General features: G+C 51.5%; 3 non-coding genes across 3 annotated transcripts; 1 reads left to right on the top strand and 2 right to left on the bottom strand.

Moving 5' to 3' along the window:
* Positions 1-7,069: 7,069 nt before the first annotated feature.
* TRNAF-GAA (transfer RNA phenylalanine (anticodon GAA)) lies at positions 7,070-7,142 on the bottom strand. The gene has a single exon. It is a non-coding gene; the product is annotated as a tRNA-Phe (tRNA).
* Positions 7,143-11,419: 4,277 nt separating this feature from the next.
* Positions 11,420-11,501, bottom strand: TRNAS-AGA (transfer RNA serine (anticodon AGA)). The gene has a single exon. It is a non-coding gene; the product is annotated as a tRNA-Ser (tRNA).
* Positions 11,502-13,399: 1,898 nt separating this feature from the next.
* On the top strand, positions 13,400-13,471 carry TRNAG-UCC (transfer RNA glycine (anticodon UCC)). The gene has a single exon. It is a non-coding gene; the product is annotated as a tRNA-Gly (tRNA).
* Positions 13,472-16,526: the final 3,055 nt, after the last annotated feature.

The raw sequence follows: 16,526 nt of genomic DNA, 5'->3' as shown, positions 1-16,526 counted from the left end.
TAAACAAGCAGCTGGGATGGGGCAGCTGGAGGGAGCCGGGAGAGCAGAGGCAGCCTGAGAGCTGAGAGTCCCAGGTGCCCACCAAAAACATCAGCTGTTTGTCCCATGCTGCAAGGGGCAGTACTCAGGGCTCTGAACTTTGCAATCTGAGCTCAACTGTCAGTGGGATTTTCCCAGGCTGGTTGTTACAAAACCCTCCCGCTTTAGGTTTCTTGTTCTCAGGCTGGTGAGAAGAGATTTTCTGCCTTCTGCCGGGCGTCTGGTGCCCACTGGTGCTCGACTGCTCATCTTGCTGGCTCAAATGAGCTGGGGCTATGAAACCTACCAGCCTGGCTAGAGACGCAGGGGGCTGTGTTTGTGTTTGTTGCCGCTTCCCCTGATGCCCTCAGGTCCGGTCCCAGCAGCTGCCGGGCTCTGCCTATTGCCCCCTTGCCTCTGCTAACCTATCCATTGGGTGTGGAGCTATTGCCTTGGGCGTAGGAACTGTCTGGGAGAGCGAGCAGCACAAGTGAGAGGCTGGACCAAGATGCACTCAACTGGTTTGGTTCTTTTGGATCTGCCCCTTCTGCACCCCTAGAGACATTGAAACAAAAAAAGACCCATGAGAAGAACCCAGCTAGTTTTCTTTTGCTGAGACGCAAATGGATCTAGCTCAGGGGTCCTTCTGCATGGGAAGCGCCCCTGTGCCCCTGGGTTCTTCTGCGATGCCACTCACTTGGGAGAGCACATGCCCTGACACTTGTAGATGGGGCAACATGGACAAACCAGCAGCACTCAGGCCCCCTTCGATAGCTCAGCTGGCAGAGTGGTGGACTGTCCTGTGTGCTTGGTACGTAACCCTTAGGCTGCACTGCAATTGACAAAAAGATTGTGGGTGTGAGCTGCTAATCACATTTCTTGGGTTGCACAGGCCTTGAGACCCCTTCAAGGCTGGAGAGAAATGGGGAATGGCTGCACTTTGGAATTCAAATGTGTTGTCTGGGACCATAAATTAGAACAGTTTTGGAGACACTTTTTTTTTCAGAAGAGGCTTTTCTGACATTTGGCCCATCTACACGGGTCCAAATGTGGGAAAAACCTTCTCTTTGGGAAGAGTGCTTATTCATACCAAAATGAGGAATACAGGGCTTCCGAAAGAACACGCCCACTTAGAATCATAGAATCATAGAATAATAGGACTGGAAGGGACCTCGAGAGGTCATCGAGTCCAGCCCCCCGCCCTCAAGTCAGGATCAAGCTCCGTCTACACCATCCCTGACATATGTCTATCTAACCTGTTCTTAAATAACTCCAGAGAGGGAGATTCCACCACCTCCCTTGGCAATTTATTGCAATATTTGACCACCCTGACAGTTAGGAATTTTTTCCTAATGTCCAATCTAAACCTCCCCTGCTGCACTTTAAGCCCATTACTCCTTGTCCTGTCCTCAGAAACCAAGAGGAACAAATTTTCACCTTCCTCCTTGTGACACCCTTTTAGATATTTGAAAACCGCTATCATGTCCCCCCTTAATCTACTTTTTTCCAAACTAAACAAGCCCAGTTCATGAAGCCTGGCTTCATAGGTCATGTTCTCTAAACCTTTAATCATTCTTGTCGCTCTTCTCTGCACCCTTTCCAATTTCTCCACATCTTTCTTGAAATGTGGCGCCCAGAACTGGACACAGTACTCCAGCTGAGGCCTAACTAGTGCAGAGTAGAGCGGCAGAATGACTTCACGAGTTTTGCTTACAACACACCTGTTGATACAACCTAGAATCATATTTGCTTTTTTTGCAACAGCATCACACTGTTGACTCATATTCAACTTGTGGTCCACTATGACCCCTAGATCCCTTTCCGCCATGCTCCTTCCTAGACAGTCGCTTCCCATCTTGTATGTATGGAACTGATTGTTCCTTCCTAAGTGGAGCACTTTGCATTTCTCTTTATTAAACTTCATCCTGTTTACCTCTGACCATTTCTCTAACTTGCTAAGGTCATTTTGAATTATGTCCCTATCCTCCAAAGAAGTCGCAACCCCACCCAGTTTGGTATCATCTGCAAACTTAATAAGCGTACTCTCTATCCCAATATCTACATCATTGATGAAGATATTGAACAGTACGGGTCCCAAAACAGACCCTTGAGGAACTCCACTTGTTATCCCTTTCCAGCAGGATTTAGAACCATTAACAACAACTCTCTGACTACGGTTATCCAGCCAATTATGCACCCACCTTATCGTGGCCCTATCTAAGTTATATTTGCCTAGTTTATCAATAAGAATATCATGCGAGACCGTATCAAATGCCTTACTAAAGTCTAGGTATATGACATCCACCGCTTCTCCCTTATCCACAAGGCTCGTTATCTTATCAAAGAAAGCTATCAGATTAGTTTGGCATGACTTGTTCTTCACAAACCCATGCTGGCTATTCCCCATTACTTTATTACCTTACAAGTGTTTGCATATGATTTCCTTAATTACCTGCTCCATTATCTTCCCTGGGACAGACGTTAAACTGACCGGTCTGTAGTTTCCTGGGTTGTTCTTATTCCCCTTTTTATAGATGGGCACAATATTTGCATTTTTCCAGTCTTCTGGAATCTCCCCTGTCTGCCATGATTTTTCAAAGATCATAGCTAAAGGCTCAGATACCTCCTCTATCAGCTCCTTGAGTATCCTGGGATGCATTTCATCAGGACCTGGTGACTTGCTGACATCTAACTTTCCTAAGTGATTTTTAACTTGTTCTTTGTGTATCCTATCTTCTAAACTTACCCTCTCTCTGCTTGTATTCACTACGTTAGGCACACCTCCAGACTTCTCGGTGAAGACCGAAACAAAGAAGTCATTGAGCATCTCTGCCATTTCCAAGTTTCCTGTTACTGCTTCTCCCTCCTCACTAAGCAGTGGGCCTACCTTGTCCTTGGTCTTCCTCTTGCTTTTAATGTATTTATAAAAGGTCTTCTTGTTTCCCTTTATGCCTGTAGCTAGTTTGATCTCATTTTGTGCCTTTGCCTTTCTAATCTTGCCCCTGCATTCCCGTGTTGCTTGCCTATATTCATCCTTTGTTAGTTGTCCTAGTTTCCATTTTTTATATGACTCCTTTTTTATTTTGAGATCGTGCAAGATCTCCTTGTTAAGCCAAGCTGGTCTTTTGCCATATTTTCTATCTTTCCTACACAGCGGAATTGTTTGCTTTTGGGCCCTTAACAACGTCCCTTTGAAATACTTCCAACTCTCCTCAGTTGTTTTTCCCTTCAGTCTTGCTTCCCATGGGACCTTACCTACAAGTTCTCTGAGCTTATCAAAATCTGCCTTCCTGAAATCCATTACCTCAATTGTGCTGGTCTCCCTTCTACCTTTCCTTAAGATCATGAACTCTATTATTTCGTGATCACTGTCCCCTATACTGTCTTCCACTTTCAAGTTCTCAACTAGTTCCTCCCTATTTGTTAAAACCAAATCCAGAACAGCTTCTCCTCTGGTAGCTTTTTCAACCTTCTGAAACAGAAAGTTGTCTCCAATGCAGTCCAGAAACTTATTGGATAGCCTGTGCCTCGCTGTGTTAGTTTCCCAACATATGTCTGGATAGTTGAAGTCCCCATCACCACCAAATCTTGGGCTTTGGATAGTTTTGTTAATTGTTTAAAAAAGGCCTCATCCACCTGGCAAGGTGGCCTGTAGTAGACTCCTAGCATGATATCACCCTCGTTTTTTACCCCTTTTAGCTTAACCCAGAGACTCTCTACACGGCTATCTCCTACGTTCATCTCCACTTCAGTCCAAGTGTGTACATTTTTAATATACAAGGCAACCCCTCCTCCCTTTTTTCCCTGTCTGTCCTTCCTGAGCAAGCCGTACCCTTCCATACCAATATTCCAATCATGCGTCCCATCCCACCAGGTTTCTGTAATACCAATGATATCATAGTTGTATTTATTGGTTAGCAATTCCAGTTCTTCCTGCTTATTTCCCATACTTCTCGCATTTGTATATAGGCATCTAAGATACTGATTTGATCTTGCCTCCCTGTTGTGCCCTGACCCTCCTTTCTCCTTGCCATTATAGGCCGTAGACCCCCCCATTTCCAACCCATCTCCCAGTCCCGCACATTCAGCACTTACCTGTGGGCTTTGCTCACCTGCCCCCGACAAACCTAGTTTAAAGCCCTCCTCACAAGGTTAGCCAGTCTGTGTCCAAACAAGGCCTTCCCGCTCCTGGAAAGGTGAACTCCATCTCCGCCAAGCAGTCCTTCCTGGAAGAGCACCCCGTGATCAAGGAAGCCGAATCCCTCCTGGTGACACCATCGTCGCAGCCAGGCATTCACCTCCAGGATGCACCTCTCTCTGCCCGGGCCCCTACCTTTGACAGGAAGGATAGAAGAGAATACCACCTGCGCTCCAAACTCCTTCACCAGTACTCCCAAAGCCCTGTAGTCACACTTGATCCGCTCAGTGTCACACCTGGCAGTATCATTTGTGCCCACGTGGATGAGTAGCATGGGGTAGTAGTCAGAGGGCCGGATAATCCTCGACAATGCCTCCGTAACATCTCGGATACGGGCCCCTGGCAGACAGCATACCTCTCGAGATGAGCTGTCAGGGCGACAGATGGGTGCCTCCGTTCCCCTCAGAAGAGAGTCTCCAACCACCACTACCCTACGTTTCCTCCTCGCAGTGGTGGCAGGAGACTGCTCAACCTTGGTGGTGCAAGGCCTGGTCTCCTCCACTGTGGGGGGTGACTCCTTGTCTCCTGCTGAAAGTAAAGTGTAACGGTTATGTAACAACACAGTGGGAGGGTTAGGAGCAGGGGTGGAACACTGCCTGCTGCTGGAAGTAACCAGCTGCCAGGTCTCACCCTGCACCACTGCCTCCTCCATAAGTGGCTGGTCAACAGTCCCACATCCTAGGACAGTGACCTCCGTGGACTCCACAGGAATACTGTCCAGGAATTCCTCATGGCTTCGAATGCTCCTCAGCCTGGCCACCTCCTCCTGTAGCTCTCCCACCTGCTGCCTGAGAGATTCCACCAGCAGGCACCTTTCACAATGGTTGTCTCCCCCAGCCTGGAGATCACTCAGTGGGAATTGCAAGCCACAAATACAGCAAGACCACACCAGGACCTGGGTAGAGGCATCCATGCTCAGGTTCTCTGTCTGGATACAGGCACAGGTGGAGGAGACAGGAGAAGTACTGGCACAAGCGCTTCGGGTCTTCATCACCTTTTTTGGAAACTGATCTAAAAAAGTTGACCTGTTCCATGGACGGGGCAGAGTTTTTCCCAGATACAAAAGTTATCCTGAAAAAGCTCTATATTAGGGCTGTAGCCCAGAAGGGCACCATGGCTTAGCTGGTTAAAGCACCTGTCTTGTAAGCAAGCGATCCTCGATTCAAATCCCAGTGGTGCCTTGCTATAGCCTTTGCTCATGTTTTCCTGTCCCCTTTGCTCATGTTTTTCTGTCCCCTTCTGGGACACAGAAGAGGCCTCCCCTAGCCACCCATGGAACTGCTGGTTCAGGAAAAGGCTGATTGGGGAGGGATGTTGGGAAGAAGGAAACCACGAGCCCGGAGCAGGTGCAGAGGCTGCTGTGACTGGCACAGGCAAGGCAGGGCTCTGACTGCAATTGCTGGGACAGGAGAGCCAGCGCCAAGTGCCCTTGTGATTCCCTGGGAGTGTCAGTGCCCAGAGAACCTGCGAGGGATGCAAATGTAGACACTCAACATTGTAAATGAAGCTGGGATTTAAATATCCTGCACTTCATTTGCATATTCAAAGACCGGTGCTATTTCGAAATACTGTACTTTATTTTGAAATAAAAAACTCTGTTGAGATACACTTATTGTGGGAGAAAACCCTTAGTCAGAACTAACCCTTAAACCTCATTTCATAAGGAGTAAGGGTGATTTAGAATGAAGGGTTTTCTTTCCAAAGAACTATGTCTAGACAGCACCTGTTAGTTCAAAATAGGTTATTTCGAAATAGCAGCCAGACGTGATTATGCAAATCTCCGCTTCATTTGCACTTTCACTCAGATGAATTTGCATTTCTGACTTGAAAGAGGAATGACATGTAGACAAACCCTCACATAGGGGAGATGCAAAGATCAGCATTTTCCTGCCTCCCTCAGCTTGTCCAGCTACTTTGCCCCATTTCCTGCCTCCCTGCCTGAGCTAACCCAATGGCTGAAAGGGACAGCAGCTGCTGCTGCTGCTGGGTAAGGGGAGAAAATGGGCACCAAGGCCCTGGACACCACTTGGCCTTAGATACTGGCCACCCACCATTCACTCTGATGAGGCCATAATATGTAAAGGGGGAATTTTGACTGACAGATTCCTTTGAGCTGAAATTCCAGATCCCACAGCAATCAGTGGAAAGGGGCAGTCCAGTAGGGACTAGAAACCACTACTCCAGGTGAGGTTTGAATTCACAACCTCAGCATGTCTCCTATACACACTGCTTTATAAATACTGTGCACTGACCCATTGCACCACTGGAGCAGATGCTTGAGAGTTTTTCTCCAAAGTCCTTGCATAGAGAAAGTGAAGAAGCACAAAGTAGAATTGAGCCAGAGGGGCAAGAAGATCAATACTCAAAGATTTACACAAACCAACAATTCCCCAGCTGGTCCCACTGAGATTTGAACTCAGCTTGTAAGCTTCAAACCTCTGATCCCTTCCCCTATGGGACCATCACATGGCTCTATACTTGAGGTTCTCAGCTGGTACACTGATGGCCTTGTTTCTTCCATTCAGCTGCATCACCTCTCCAGACCCTGCCCCATCTGTATGTGAGCTCATGGGCATGAGCTGGCTCCCTCTCCGGCAGAGGAAGGAGAAACGTTGCCCTGTCCCTCCTGCTTAGCTGGCTGGCCCCAGGTAAGGTCACATGAGATTATCCAAACACATCCCCATCAGCCCAGTTCCATATCTAGGGCCAGCACTGGGTGGGCAGTGGTCAAGGAGGCAGCGACTCAGAGGAAGAAATCAGGGGCAGGGCTAATGAGATGATCTTGATTTGTCAATGCCAAGTAGGGTGAGGTAAGGACCAAACCCAGGAAGGCTCCTGCCACCTGTTGGCACCTGCCAAAGCTTGGGTTTGAACCAGGGACCTTTAGATTTTCAGTCTAACACTCTCCCCACTGAACTACTTTGGCTGATGTGCATGGAATTCTCTGGCCTGGAATTCTCTGTCTGGGATATTTGGCAGTCGTGCTGCACAAAGTGGACGTCGTCGTGCCCTGCCCAGGAAGGCCAGAGTGACCTTTCCACAGCGCCCCTCCCCCACAGCCCAGAGCCAAGGTTCCCTCTAAGCCAGGCCTGGGCAATACAGGCCAGCGGGCTGGATCCAGCCCATGAAGCCACCCAACATGGCAGCAAGAAGCCTCAGGCAGATTCCCTGCTCGCCCTGCCCCCACGCACAGCTGAGAGAAGGGGCTGCTGGGCCCTTTGTGTGTCACAGCTGTAGAGGAAAAGGCTTCAGGCCTGGTCCCTGCTCCAGGCTTGTTTGTGGCCAATGGGAGCTGCCTGCTTGAAGCCCTGGCCAGTCCCCACAAGCTTTTATTCACCCAGGCGTAGGACCTGTATCCCCTGCACAGGGAAGGAGCTGCCTGAGAAATGTTCTTGGCTGCTGGGAGTGTCTCCCAAGCAGAGCCTGCCTCCGGCACTCCAGCCCCTACCTTCCCTCAACTCACTGGCCCTCCCTGTGATGGAAAAGGGCAAAGACATGGCAGATTTCATTAATACAGATGAAGTTAGTTTTTCTGACTGGCAACTGAACCCAGGCCAGAGCAGTAAAAGTGCTGAATCCTAGCCACTAGACCACAAGGGAGATAAGTACCTGATGTGTATGCTCAGCTACACTAATTCTCGGGGCCAGACACGTGGCCCTGCCCCTGTGCATCATGGGCGGTGCGCCTCCCTTTGCTACCTGGGCTAATGAAGCCCTACATAGGGCAGCCCTATAGCCAGGAACGTTTCCCAGGCAGGCTCAGCAGGGCCTGCATTGGTGTGGAAGCGCCTTTGGGCCCCTCAAAGGGCGGTTCCACTGTCTGCTCCCGTGGCTGGACCTTGGCGAGTCAAACACCACCCAAGTGTCCTCCAGAATAGTTGTGAGAACCAGGCGGAGACATTCCTGCCCCCGGCACAGCTGGCCTGGTCACACCACCCTGCTGCTTCAGCCCCCTGCCAGTCTCATTCCTACTCTTCCCTGCCGCCCCATCTATTAAGTGGCGTACCGGGCAACGTTCTCACAATGATCTAACAACCCTTCAATGATGGGAATGCCCAGCCTCTTGTTCTTAGTCACCCAGCCTGCCTCTTTCTAGTACAAACTCCCTGTCCCAAAGGCAGAGCTGCAAGCAGCTCAAACTCTGTTGCATTTAAGAGCAACCTCTGGAGTCAGATCCTGCAGCTTTAAGCAGAGCTCCAGCATGAAATCCAGGGAGTTCAAACTCTCCCACTGCCTTGCCAGTCACAGTGGCCTCTGCAGCCACTCCAGGCTTGTGGTTGACTCCTCCCCAATCAGCTTTTTCCTGAACCAGCAGCTCCATGGGTGGCCAGGGGAGGCCTCTTCTTTGTCCCAGATGGACCTAGGAAAATGTGAGCAAAGGCTACAACAAGGTACCACTGTGAGTTGCACCCAGGATCTCCTGTTCACAAGGCAGGTGCTTTAGCCAGCTGAGCCATGGTGCCCTCCCCGGACAGGGTTGCTCGGTTTATGGTCCAGGACAACACCTTTTAACCAAAAAATGAGGTGTAACGTTAGTTTGAACCAAGGGCTTTGGTTCGAACTACTGCGTCCCAGTGCGCACTTCATGGTTCGAATCAGGTGTGATTCAATCTAGTGTGCCAGGCGAGATCTTGCTAATGAAGCATGGGACATTAAAATTCCTGCTTCATTAGCAATTTCAGTCACCTACATTTGTATCCCTCAGGTGAGTCTCCCAGCCAGACCCTGCCTCTGGCACCCCAGCTCCTCCTCTGGCTGGACCTTGGCAAGTCCACCATCCCCAATTGGTGGTGGCCTGCGGTGGCCTCCAGAATAGTTGTGAGCATAAGCTCAGCTCTCTGGCCTGAGTCCTGCAAAGCTCTCAGCCTTTCCCCTTGTTTTTGCTTCCCTGTCCATAGCAAGAGGCAGAATCAGAGCAAGTCAATAAATCAAACAACCCTTCTCCACAGGGACAGCTGACTGTGTGACATAAGGAAGAGAAGTTACCAAACCAAGCACCCCTGTGGCCAGTATGGTGCTTGAACCCACAACCTTGGCGTTATTAGCACCACAATCTAACCAACAGAGCTAGTCAGCCCTACCAAAATCCATGTCACAAGTGGCCCTTTCAAGAAAGGCGCCTCAGACAGTTGCAGCAACATTTCTGCAGCTGCCGAGGGCTCTTCTCTGATAGGTCCACTAGCGACTCACTGTGATGTGGGCTGGCTAGTCCAGCTGGTTTGAGGTTTGGTCAAGGTGGCTGGCGGTTGACATGGCGCACTGAGACCCAGGGGAAACAAGCAGCCGGAATCTCTTGCTGCCGGCATCTGTTCTCCACTGCCTGACTCAAGGCTCTTTCTTGCCCCTAATGTGGGGTTCTGGTCTGTGGAGAGGTTTGAACTCGAACCCCACTCCCGACACACCCACTTCTTTCCCCACAAGGAACGGACCCATTTCCATCTCTCCAGGGACTGGTCCGTTCTCCGCAAATGCTCAACCTGTTTCATTTTCTGCAGGAACGAGAGGGATCCATGCGCCCTGTTCCCCAGTGAGAGGTATGTGTCCTCTCCCCCCTTTCCACAGACACAGCAGCCCAGGGGTCTATGAGCCTCCAGAGGCCCCTTCCTACTTGGCCTCCCACAAAGCTGGGGTGCCAGAGGCAGGCTCTGACTGGGAGACACTCCCAGCAGCCAAGCACATTTCTCAGGCAGCCCCTTCCCTGTGCAGGGGGTACAGGTCATACGCCTGGGTGAATAAGAGCTTGTGGGGACTGGCCAGGGCTTCAAGCAGGCAGCTCCCATTGGCCACAAACAAGCCTGGAGCAGGGACCAGGCATGAAGCCTTTTCATCTGCAGCTGAGAGACACAAAGGGCCCAGCAGCCCCTTCTCTCAGCCGTGCGTGGGGGCAGGGCGAGCAGGGAATCTGCCTGAGGCTTCTTGCTACCATGTTGGGTGGCTTCATGGGCTGGATCCAGCCAGCTGGCCTGTATTGCCCAGGCCTGGCTTAGAGGGAACCTTGGCCCTGGGCTGTGGGGGAGGGGCGCTGTGGAAAGGCCAGTCTCGCCTTCCTGGGCAGGGCATGATGACATGCGGCAAAACATCCTGGACAGAGAATTACAGGTCACACAGGGCTCTTATCACAGCCAAAGTAGCTCAGTGGGGAGCGCGTTAGACTGAAGATCTAAAGGTCCCTGGTTCAATCCCAGGCTTAGGTATCCTCTAATAGAGGCTAATTGCTTCGAGTTGATGGTTTTGCTTAGAGCTGTTCTCACAACCTGCACTGCAGGAGAAAAGGGGAGTTGAGCTGCATCCTGGGGCTCTATCCTGCCGCAGGGCAGGTACAAGGGCTACAGTTGGGGGGAATCAGGTGACACCACAAAAAACACTCCCTGTTGGCAGTGCTGGAACATGGCACCACATGAGCATGTTGCTAACACCCATGTCTCCCCCCCTCAGGACCACTAGAGACATCCAGCAGCTCTGTCCTTGCACCCTAGAGTTGTCTGTCTGGGCCATGCACTCACACACACTGGCCCCTCCCTTTCTAGGACAGGGCTCCTGCTGTTCCTTGCTTTACTCAGCCTGGGAGTTGTTCTTATCCCCAAGCAGCAGGGGCCGTGTTTACCTGGGGAGCCACAAATAGCAGCAGAACCCCCTGTTCCCACTTTTTGCTTGGCTTTGAACCAGGAGCCTTTTGCACATTAAGCAAACACAATAACCACCACCCCACAGAAACATGCTTGTCAGTTTTTTTCTGTACATAAACTTGGACAAATATTCTGTTACTAATTCTTTGGCCAAGGCAGAGCAAGAGCAGGGAACAAGACCCCCCCCCCATACTTCTCTAGACCCTTTGCTCCCAACACAGGGGGCGGGGGGGGCTATGCGCCTCGGGAGGAGTGACCCACATCATATCCCCAACATTTCTGCCCTTCATGGATGGATCTTTGGGGGCAGGCCCAGACACTCCATCCTCTCACTCAACTCCTATCACACACTGGAGCAGGGCAGCCCCCAAGGGTAGGGCTGAGCCATGGGGTGCTGGACAAGGGGCAGAGGCTGCAGGAGCTGAGAGCTTCCCTAGAGCTCAGGGACCCATAATGAGGTACCATGCTCTGTGTCTCTCTCGGAAGGCACAGAAAGGGATTGACTGGGAACAGGGAGAGTGGCTCAGGGGTTGTGCAGCTTGTTGCCCTGGTTAGGGCGTGGCCAAAACACAGGCCTCGCTGTGAGCAGGATTTGAACCTGCGCAGGGAAACCCTATCGGATTTCTAGTCCAACACCTTAACCACTCAGGCATCACAGCTGTGAAATCAGCAGTGTCCCAGGGTCAGGGAAAGTGGTAAATAATCCCAGTGCCCAGGCCTGACCTCACCCGCCCCACAGAATTCACACAGCAAACCTGGCTACAGAACAGGGCAAGCTTGGGGGCTCATTGCTGGGCCGTGGGGTGAAGCATTAAACAGCCCCCTCCTGCGGGGCCTGTGAGTGTTGCTGTCCCTGCAGTACAGACAGGGCCATGGAGACAGGAAGAGGTTCACTGAATGGGCCAAGGTCACCCAGCGAGTTTGAGCCCAGCTCTGCCCCCAGCTCCCTGCCCCACCCACCGACATGCTGACTCCCTTGCTGCCAGGGGGCTGTTTGCATTGGCCTCTTTTGTTTTCTTTTCTGCTGTGAGACATTGGGACAGTTGGCCAGGGCGTCCCGCAGTTGCCATCTCCCTCTGTGCAGGGGCTGTCCAGAGCCCCGACTAGCAAACGCTGACACTGCTGTTAGGTCCAGACCAGAGGGGAGTGTTTAAGGGTTATTTCGGAAGAAGGGTTTTCTCTCCAAATAACTGCATCTAAACGTTGTTTTTTATTTCATAATAAAGTATTTTGAAACAGCACCCGGACACGATTATGCAAATGTAGCGCAGGATATTTAAATTCCGGTTTCATTTACAATTTTGAATGTCTCCATTTGCATCCCTCTCCTGAAGGAGACTGCAAGTGTCCACATGTCCTGGGTGTTGCAACCTCCCAGTACTCACCTGATGTTCCCTCCCCGCTGCCTGAAGACGTGTGGGAGTCCTCCTGCGTCTCCTGGCGCTGCAGGTCATCAGCGTTGTCATCCTGAAGCTGCAGCCGCTGCTTCCCAGGTGTCTCCATCCCAGACTCCACAACTATCCCTGGAGACAGGGGCTCCCCACACCCCGGGATTCGGTCCAGTTCCTCACAGTATGCACAGTGCTGCGGTGCTTCCCCAGAGCGGGACCTGCCCTCACGGGCCCTCACACACCCCTCCTGCAATTCGTTGACCTTGGGTCTGACTTGGTCTAGGATGCAGGAGGGGGGAATGACCTTTCTCTGCAAGGCCATCAGCCATTGGGCCATATGTTAGATAATTTCATGGAGGTTAGGTCCATAAAAGGCTATTAGCCAGGGGATAAAATGGTGTCCCTGGCCTCTGTTTGTCAGAGGCTGGAGAGGGATGGCAGGAGACAAATCGCTTGATTATTGTCTTCGGTCCACCCCCTCCAGGGCACCTGGTGCTGGCCACTGTCGGCAGACAGGACACTGGGCTAGACGGACCTTTGATCTGACCCAGTAAGGCCGTTCTTATGTTTTTATGTTTATAAATGTTGCATTCGTCCACCTGGACTGCCGGGCCTGCAGAGACTCCCCCTCGGATCACAGCTCCAAGAGGGTCTTTATCTCTGGCCCAGACACTGACAGTGCCCAGTGTTTCTGCCCCTTGCTTGGTCCTGTGATGTGTCCCTGGAAGGGCCAGAGGTGTCTCTGGGGGCTTGTGCCTGTGACATGGCTCTCCAGAAGGCAGACGTGCTCGATCTTAGGCAAACGACCCAGAAACAACACTTTACGGCAAAAAACACAAGGACGGCTCTTGGTCCGCCTCCCTGGGCCACAAAGAGTATCCAGAAGTCACTTCCCCACCTCTCCCTTGGCTGCTCTAGAGCTTAGCCCAAAGTCTGATAAACTCTACTCTCCCACCCAACAACCTCTGGGACTCCTCTTCCGCCCGGCTCCTCACACCACGGAGAGTGCAGGGCAGCCACTACCCCAGCGTCACCACTTCTGGTCTTTGCCTAATGGCCAAGAAGTTCTGCTTCACCCAAACCACACAGGCACCCTCTCACCTCTGGCTAGCCTCATGGCAGATGTAGGATTTCCTCACTAATTTTCCCAGAAACTTCACATGCAGGCATTGGTGGTATAGTGGTGAGCATAGCTGCCTTCCAAGCAGTTGACCTGGGTTCAATTCCCAGCCAATGCAATGTAAAAAGGTAATATCAGAGCTCTGTGCTGAGCTTTTATTTGAACCCTGAAAAAACAGGCACAAACAGGTCCTGCAGCTGTGGGCTGCCTCTCTCGGCTCTTCATCCTCTCCCAGAGCATGCACAGTAATGCGGTTCCTCCCTCACATACCTCTGCTGCGATTCCTTGACCTTGGCTCTAACTTGGTAGGATGTGGGGGTAGGAGGGAGATGACCTTTCTTTGCTAGACCATTGGCCATTTGGCCATAAATGTCGGCATTCCTCCGCATGGACTGCAGAGACTCCTCCTAGGACCACAGCTCCAAGAGGGTCATTATCTGTGGCCCAGACAATGACAGTGCCTGGCGTTTGCTGCCCTTTGCTTGATTTGATTCCCAGCCAATGCAAGGTGGGAAGGGAACAGGCAACCTCCTGGGGAAGATCTTATTTAACCCTGAGCAACAGGCACAAGTGGGTCCCACAGCCAAGGGCTCCTGCTCACTGCTTTTCGTGGGGAGCAGCTCAAACAAAACTAATTTGGCTGTTGTGGGGTCTGCATGGGGCTTGTACCCGTGACCTGGGCATTATTAGCATCAAGCGCTAAACAGCTGAGCCAGCAGGCCCAAAGGTGGCCCCACAATAGAGGGAAGAGAAGAGTTTCCTTGCTATTGGGGAAAGCAGGCCAGGCCAAGGCCCTTTTAGCCCCTGGGTCTGTGCAGGCTGGAGCCTCCTCTTACCAGTTTTCTGGCCTATTTCCTGAAAAGCTCACAGTCTTTTGCCTATTTCTCTTTCCCTGTCCATAGCAGGCAGCTAAAGGAGGGAGACAGGGGTAGAACAGTCACCACAGCAAACATATCTGTGGCCAGCACAGGGCTTGTACCCAAGATCTTGGCATTACTAGCTTCATGCACTAACCAACTTTACTAGCCAGCCAACCCAAAGACAGCTCACAGATAGCCCTTTTAGAAAGGCGCGTCCAGCAGCTGAAGGGATGTCTCTGCAGCTGCCAATGGCTCTTCTCTGACAGGGCCACTAGTGACTCACTGTGACGTGGGCTGGCTCGTCCAGCTGGTTTGACATTTGGTCAAGGTGGCTGCTGGCTGGCATGGTGCACTGAGACTCAGGGCAGAGAGGCAGCTGGAATCTCTTGCTATCAGCATCTTACCTCCCAGCTTCTTCCCTGTCAGCAGCAGCCACAGCCCCTTTCAGGCCCTGGGTCAGCCAAGCAGTTCCATGGGTGGCCAGGGGAGGCCTCTTCTGTGTCCCAGAAGGACCTGGGAAAATGTGAGCAGTGGAAGCAACAAGGCACCACTGGGAGTTGAACCCAGGATCTCCTGTTTAGAAGAAGCAAGCTAAGCCATGGTGCCCCTCTCAAGCTATTGGGTGAAACTGCTCTGTGGTCCCAGACAACACCTTTGACTCCCAAAGTGCAGCAATTTCCTTCCAGCCCTGGCTGTGTCTGCGGCTGAGCTGCACAAAGGAAGATACAAGATCCCTGCTGGGGTCTTTGCCGGATGAACATACCTGAGGGAAGAAGCTGGAAGCGCAACAGACACACAAAAGGGGACGTGGGACAGTTTGAGTCGCACACAAGGCTGGTGGCGCAGCTCAGCCAGGGACCTTATCCACTCTCAGAGTTTCACAGCTTCTCTACCCCCATACTCCACCAGGCAAACTGCCCCATGGGCTTCGCCCGCACCATGCTCAGGGCCTGGGGTTTTTCTGTCCTTTTGCCAGACCAAATAACTAACCACCCCACTGCTCTGGAGTCTCTGCCTCTCATGGGCCTTCTCATCCTCAGGTCCACTTTGTCTCCAGACAGACTCTGCTCTACCACAGGCTGTCACTCCTGGGCCTTCTAGAGCAAAATGTGCCTCTTCATTCTGACTTTGAATACCTGGGCTTTTAGCAACCAGATCTGCATCTTACACCAGCATTTGCTAGTGCAGGGTCTGAACAACTTCTGCAGAGAGGGACAGAGCAACTGTGGAGCATCCATGCTAACTGTTTCAGAGAGCAGATGAATGTAAGCTCTTTGCCAGTGAGAGAAACTGTTACCCCAGATGGGACTTGAATCTACAATTCCCACCTTAGGAGGCCAGTGTCTTGTCCATTAGGCCACTGGGTGACACAGAAAAGTCTGCCAGGGAAAGAAATTCACCCTTCTAAATGTCCCTTCTTCAACTTTTAGCTCCTGATTAAGCCTCTTTGAAGAAGCCAGATACACAGGAAGGGCTGATCACACCCCTCTGAAAATCAGCTTTCCATGGGTATCGGTAGCTGGCTCCGAGTCATGGGCCTTGACATCTCGTCTCCCTCCCGAAACCAGGGAAGTGTCTCCCACGGCTACAGCCTCCTGAGGCTCTCTGGCCCTATCTGTACAGCAGGGACAGCAACACTCACAGCCCCACAGGAGGGCCCCTGGTCTAGCAATGTGGTCCCCTGAGCAGCCTCTGATGTTCTCTGCTTGAGCCCCAGAACCAGCCCTGAGTGAGAGGGCAGAGGGGGAGCAGATCACACATGCCAAGGGGCTGGCCAGGGGCAGGACATGAGCCTGCAAGGCAGCAGTGACATCACAAGGAACTTTTACAGCACCTCAGCTTATTGGCTGGGAGGCAGTGACCTCACAGAGCAACCTTGGCAACAGCCAGGTGGGACAGGGGCAATTTCAGAGACCCCCATGGCCTGGCTGCCTGAAATCTCCTTTGTGAGATTTTCCCTTGAACTCTATGATTATTCTCTTCACTTTCCTATTGTTTGTCTGTGTGATCGCTGTCTGGTTTGTAACTGTTTCTGTCTGCTGTATAAGTAATTTTGCTGGGGGAAAATCAACAAAGGTGGTGGAGTGTGATTGGTTAGGTAAATCATAATAGTATGTTAGCTTTGGTTAGTAAAATCATATTAAAATAATTGGTTAAGTAGGACTCAATTTTCACTATATAAACTGGGGTCCAAGGAGACCAGGGAGAAGAAGGAAAAGGGGAAACGAGAAGAGGAAGAAGGAGGGAAAGGGAAAGGAAGAAGACCAAGAAGGAGGAGGGAGACCTGGAAGCAGAACTCCCCTCTAAGCCAGC

Source organism: Pelodiscus sinensis, chromosome 28, assembly GCF_052426305.1.
Source record: "Pelodiscus sinensis isolate ZL-2025 chromosome 28, ASM5242630v1, whole genome shotgun sequence".
NCBI classification, from domain to species: domain Eukaryota; kingdom Metazoa; phylum Chordata; order Testudines; family Trionychidae; genus Pelodiscus; species Pelodiscus sinensis.
The sequence above is the reverse complement of the archived record's forward strand: the minus strand, read 5'-3'. Positions and strand labels throughout refer to the sequence as shown.